We start from the raw sequence: 6000 nt of genomic DNA, 5'->3' as shown, positions 1-6000 counted from the left end.
CACCTTTGGCCCTTTGTGAGTCTGACATATTACTCTAAGTTTAATTAAGCGTGTAGACCGAAAGTGGATGTATGGATGGGTTAAATGTACACGGTAATAGATAACTGATCATAATAATTGGATGATATATCAATTAGTAAGTTGTTAAAGAAAATAAATGACATTTTGCATGAATAATCTCTATACAGTACTTGATCAAAGTGTTAAAGTCAATCTTTTAAGCAGAGACTCAACACAAGGTCTGGTTTCAGCTTAGCCAATGTCAGATTGTCTGCTTCTGTCTATCTTAAAGTATTCTTTATTTATTAGCTACTTTTTTTAAGAAGTCAACGTGGGTTCAAAGAAGCTCGAAGGTGGGGACTTTTCAATACATCTTGACAAAGGATGAAAGGAAAGACTCATTGATTAATTTAAAAGAGAATCACTATTTTCAATGCACTCCACTTTGATTAATCTCATCTCCAAAAACATCCATTAGCATTTTTGCAGGTATAAAGGCCAACACATCAGGGCTAAACTTAAAGGTCATAAATGGGTATCACAGACGTTGCTTTTTGATCAGACTTCTTGATGTTATGCATGTTGGCATGTGGTTAACTTCATGCAAATATGATATTTCGGCTTCTTTCTGAGATCCTTATGAGACTTCAATGTCATTGTAGAGATAGCAGGATCGTTTTCAACAGATGACAGATTTTCATAGTTAAGCTGATGCACTCTTTTTCTAAACCCCCCACACTTTACAGAACAGCCTCAGTGAGGGGAATGAGTTTCTCTCCCGTTTTATTTTCACCCCGATGATGTGTCTCTGAGCTCAGTGTGGTCTGAGTCACAGTTCACTGCCGTCACATCACCTGAACAAGTCCCATAATGGGAATCTGTCCAGCAGAACGGCTCTCTGACACCCTGAGATGTGCTTCAGAGGGGGTTAGATGGAGGAAAGAAAACATGCTGTGAGGAACAGAATTACGGCAACATTTGCTTTGAAACGTTCCTAAAGTAATGGATCATAGTGAATCATATCCAATCCACTTTATTTCTATAGCACATTTAAAAACAGTTGAACAAAGTGCTGTACATCAACAACTGTATAAAAACACAGCATACATACATAAAAAACAGACAGGACATGAAACCAATGTAAAACATGAGACAATGAAACCAGACCAGAAGCCACAGACTGAGAAACTCTCTACTGACGTGAAAACAATACAAAACACTAGGAATATACAAACCCACATTGAAAAGCACAAGTGTCACCTGGTCTGTATGCAAGGGAAAAGAAGTGGGTTTTTTAACGAGATTTAAAAACAGGCAGAGTTGGAGCAAGTCTAACCTGGAGGGGCAATTCGTTCCATACTTTGGAGCTACAACAGCAAAGGCTCTGTCTCCTCGCTGCTTTAACCTCGATTTAGGGACGACCAGAAGGAGTCTGTCAGCAGACCTCAGCGACCGTGTGGGTGTGGTTATAAAAGATCTGCCAGGTACGGTGGGGCTAAACCGTTTAGGGCTTAGTATGCGAACAGTAACATTTTAAATTGGATTCTAAAACTGACTGGTAGCCAGTGTAACGAGGCGAGTACAGGCGTAATATGTTCACGCCTGCCCGTCCTTGTAAGGAGGACATGCTGGTGAACAGAGCATTGCAGTAATCCAGTTTAGTGGATATAAAACAATGTATTACTTTCTCAAAGTCATTAAAAGAAAGGAAAGGCTTGACCTTTGCTAAAGTTCTGAGCTGAAAGAAGATGGATTTTACCACAGAATTGATCTGTTTGTCTAGTTTAAAATCACGATCAATCCGTACACCCAGGTTTGTGACAATGGGTTTCACATAGGGGACAAGAGAATCCAGCAGGCGGGTGAATTTTAAAAAGTTCAAGGCCATCCAGGCTCTGATGTCCTGCAGACAGTCAGACTGGCGTTGCTGAGGGTTTGGGTCATTTATTTGTAGATTTGCGAGTCATCTGCATAAAAATAAAATGAGACGCCATATTTTTTAACGATAGCGCCCAAGGGGAGCAGGTACAGGGAAAATAATATCGGCCCAAGAATGGAGCCTTGGGGTACCCCGTATGGGAGAGGAGCAGAGCAGGAAGTAAATTCATCAAGGTTTACGTTAAAACTTCTTTCAGACAGATACGACTGGATTGGATTGGATAATATGCTTTTGTTGTCATTTCTAACCTGAGTGTAGTGCGAAAGATATTTTTTTCCCCAAATGTCCCGGTTTAAGAAGCAGCCTGAAACCTTTTCATTTAGACTTTTTTGTGAATGGATAAAATGTTAAGTTTGCAATTAAAAAAAAAAATCTAACTTTTCTCTGTATTATTTAATATTTAAGTGAACAGCGTTGGGTTTGAAGACAAAACAAGACATTTAAGGATTTGTTTAGACCATTTGATTAATCTGGATGGGGTAGATTGATTTGTTGTTTGATTGATTTGATGTTGCGGCCTATATGTTAATGTTGAAATGGTTAACACATCCAGCATTACTGCGATATTTGCATTCATTTGGAGTCAGGTTTTCTGTCCACCTGTTGAATGTGTGTGTCTTTAAGCTCAGCTTTGGTCTCCACCTTCTCTTGTAGAATATATTTCTCTCTTATCTGTAAATGAGCCAATCGCTTTACCAGCTAAATGCTAACTTAGACTTTCTGTGAATTGGTGCAATACAGGTAGTGGCTTTTAGAGCTTCTTTCATTAAAACAACTGTCTGAAAACAAAAAAAACTTGGACGGCGCACACCTAAGCCAATTCACTTGCTCATTGCAAAGTCCCTATCCTGTTTTAGTAAACGTATTGTTCTGAATGGATATGGTCATTAGCTTTACCGTGAAAACAACATGGAGGCTACCAAGAAGTTGTGTTGTATCTAATTGTTCAGAAAGTTTTGACAACAAGTCGATACCTGCTTCAAAGTTGTTGTTTCTGACATTGAAGCATCACAGATATGCCGTTTTTATGAATGAAAGAGAAACCTAATTTGTGTATTCGCCCTCTGAATCAAATCCATACATGTAATGAGTTCTTCCTCTGCCAATGCTTCACCTTTTTTTACAAAGTCTCATGAAAATCAGAGAGTAGTTTTACTGTTATTCTGCAGACAGATAAACAAACAGACTGCTATAAACATCCTCGGAGGTAATGAGCTGAAAGATGGTAAAACAGGAAGCTAAGAGGATCGTTATCTATGCAGTCATCAATACCAACGACACCTTCTCCATCACATGCATCTATCGTTAAATAAGAAGCTTTAGAGTTTTGCAGCGAAATCAAAAACAGATCAATATCTGTATTGTGATTCAAACGGCGTGTGGCTTCAAACCTTGGAAGGAGAAAAAGTGAAGTGTTTTGGAAAGAGCAGGGGGGTGATTTGCCAGCAGAGCTGAATGAGGCCGAGTAAATATGGGTTTTCTTAATGAGGCAACAGGATAATGCCCCTGCTGCACACACACACACACACACACACACACACACACACACACACACACACACACACACACACACACACACACACACGGTCCACAGGTGAATATCACAGTGGGCCGGGTCTGTGGCTTTACTTGTGGCAGTGGTCAGGACGTGGCAATAATACCAATGTGCAGCTGCCAGCCTGCCATTGGAACTGATTGCTGGAGCGAAAGAACGAGGCGGCAATGAGAGGGGTAGAGAGAGAGAGAAAGATAGAAAGGGAGAAAGGGGGAGATTCATGCCATCACTGTAGTATGGCATCAGTGCTCTTCTGTCTGCATGCAACTGATAAAGAGGAGGAAGAAGTTACAGTTTGTCCTATGGGAGATTGTTACTTAATGGAATGAATAATCATATTAATATAACAGGAACTCTGGAGCGTAATTATTACTTAATGTATCTATGTATCTATATTGCACAAGATATAGTACAAATTAAGATATAGTAGGGAAGAATAGAGTGGTGCAGACCAGGGAATGGTATATTTGGTGACTGGATTGGAAGTTAGCATCTCCCTGGTTCCCTCCATTAAAAAGCCAATGGTATTTTTTTTTTAAATATAGCTGATAATAAGATCTGTGGCAAACACACATTTATGGCACTTACACATTTTGTTCAGTATGATAAACTCCAAATATTATAACTACTTTTATGATTTTTGGAATGGACAGATGTAATGTAAAACGTTATACACGTTATATGGCTATACATGAACTACAGCACGGTCACATGACTTCACGTCACCACCGCTAAGCTAAAGGAGGCTAATGTTGGGCTATAAAGGAACTACAGCACGGTCACATGACTTCACGTCACCACCGCTAAAAAAAACAAAAAAAAATATTTTTAAAATTCGATTTTATTTATATATTTTTTTATTATTATTTATGTTTTTTTTTTTTTCCTGGCTTAGTTTCAACCAAAATATAGACTAATGCTAATAATAGTATTAATAATTGTAAATGGCCATTGGTCACACCACCAGTTTGTTTTACTGTAAACTTGGAGGAANCCAGACCCCCCCAATAAAACAAAACTGCACGTTTCAGAGTGGCCTTTTATTGTGGCCAGCCTAAGGCACACCTGTGGAATAATCATGCTGTCTAATCAGCATCTTGATATGCCACACCTGTGAGTGGGATGGATTATCTCGGCAAAAGGAGAAGTTGCTTCAACTTATCTACTAGATTTTTTCAGATTTAGTGAACAATTATTTGAGAGAAATGGTTATTTTGTGTATATAGAAAATGTTTTAGATCTTTGAGTTCATCTCATGAAAAATGGGAGCAAAAACAAAAGTGTTGCATTTATATTTTTGTTCAGTGTAACTATATCGATAATAAAATGTATGGAGCCAGGGGTAGAAACATGTTTTTTTCTGCTGTAAAATTGGGCATTTTAACATGGGGGTCTATGGAAATTGCTCCTTTCTGCAGCCATCGCCCATCGGCCAATATATGAACTGCAGTGTGTAGCACTTCCGTATTGGCGTCCCGGCTCTTCCCCAGAGTTTGCTGCTTGGAAAAAAGTCATTTAACTGATCTTTTTCATTAAAAAAAAACTAAAAAAACACACAATGCTATCACTGACCCTCTGAATTAGCCCTGAGCGAAAAATGCTAACCTATTACTGCACCGAAAATCACTCCTAGCTCCCTTATTACTTATCCTAGCTGCACATTCAACACATCATTTATGATCGTAAAGACACAGAATCTAACGGTGCCCACCTCAACACTGAAAGATACAAACTCGCGACGTTATCAACAAAAACGTACATCAAAACATGTATCAAAACATGTGGCGCTAGGTAGCCTAAAACGCTAACATGGCTTACCTTGGTTTTGTCTGGTCAAAACTGGTCTTCAATGACATTAAAATGATAACAACGATGCTGTAGTTAATCCATAGGTTAATATTGTTAATATCCAATGTGACTGTGTCCCCTTTGAAATTTTTTGATAATCTATAAGCAATAAAACTGCAATTCCGTTTTCAAATATCAGAGCAGGCCATTTCTCCTCCTGTAGAAAGATTGAATGCGCGAAGACGCACCTTTTTTTTTTAACATGAGTGTGTGCGGGACGATTTCCCTTCGATTCTATTGGCTTTAACATAATCCATAAGCAATAAAACAGCTTTTCCGTTGATGTCACATGTCAAAATCGAAGAAGGGGGGCCAGAGATATGGAAAATCTACCCAAATGGCCCCAGAAGAGGTTTTTTTTCGCTAAATCTGTCTAAAAAGGTCAAATATCACTTGTTTTGCATCAATCTTGATACAGGGTACTTGTTATATGTTGTACTTTGGATTCCTAAAGCTTTTCGTCTACTAACCCATCATCCAAGTTTAGTTTTCACCAGTGGTGTAGTGGGGATTTTTTTACTGGGGGGGGAGACACTATGGACGCGCTCGAGAACTGTCAACGGGGGGGGGGTACACTGTGGATCTGTGTGTCGCCTGGCACTCAAATGCGGGACAAATAATGAAAATGCTGTGTGTGCAGTCCCGCACAAAGCGGGAC

This window comes from Notothenia coriiceps, unplaced genomic scaffold (genome assembly GCF_000735185.1).
Source record: "Notothenia coriiceps isolate Sejong01 unplaced genomic scaffold, NC01 NC01_scaffold00000339, whole genome shotgun sequence".
In the NCBI taxonomy this organism is placed as follows: Eukaryota; Metazoa; Chordata; class Actinopteri; order Perciformes; family Nototheniidae; genus Notothenia; species Notothenia coriiceps.
Note: the sequence above shows the minus strand (reverse complement) of the source record.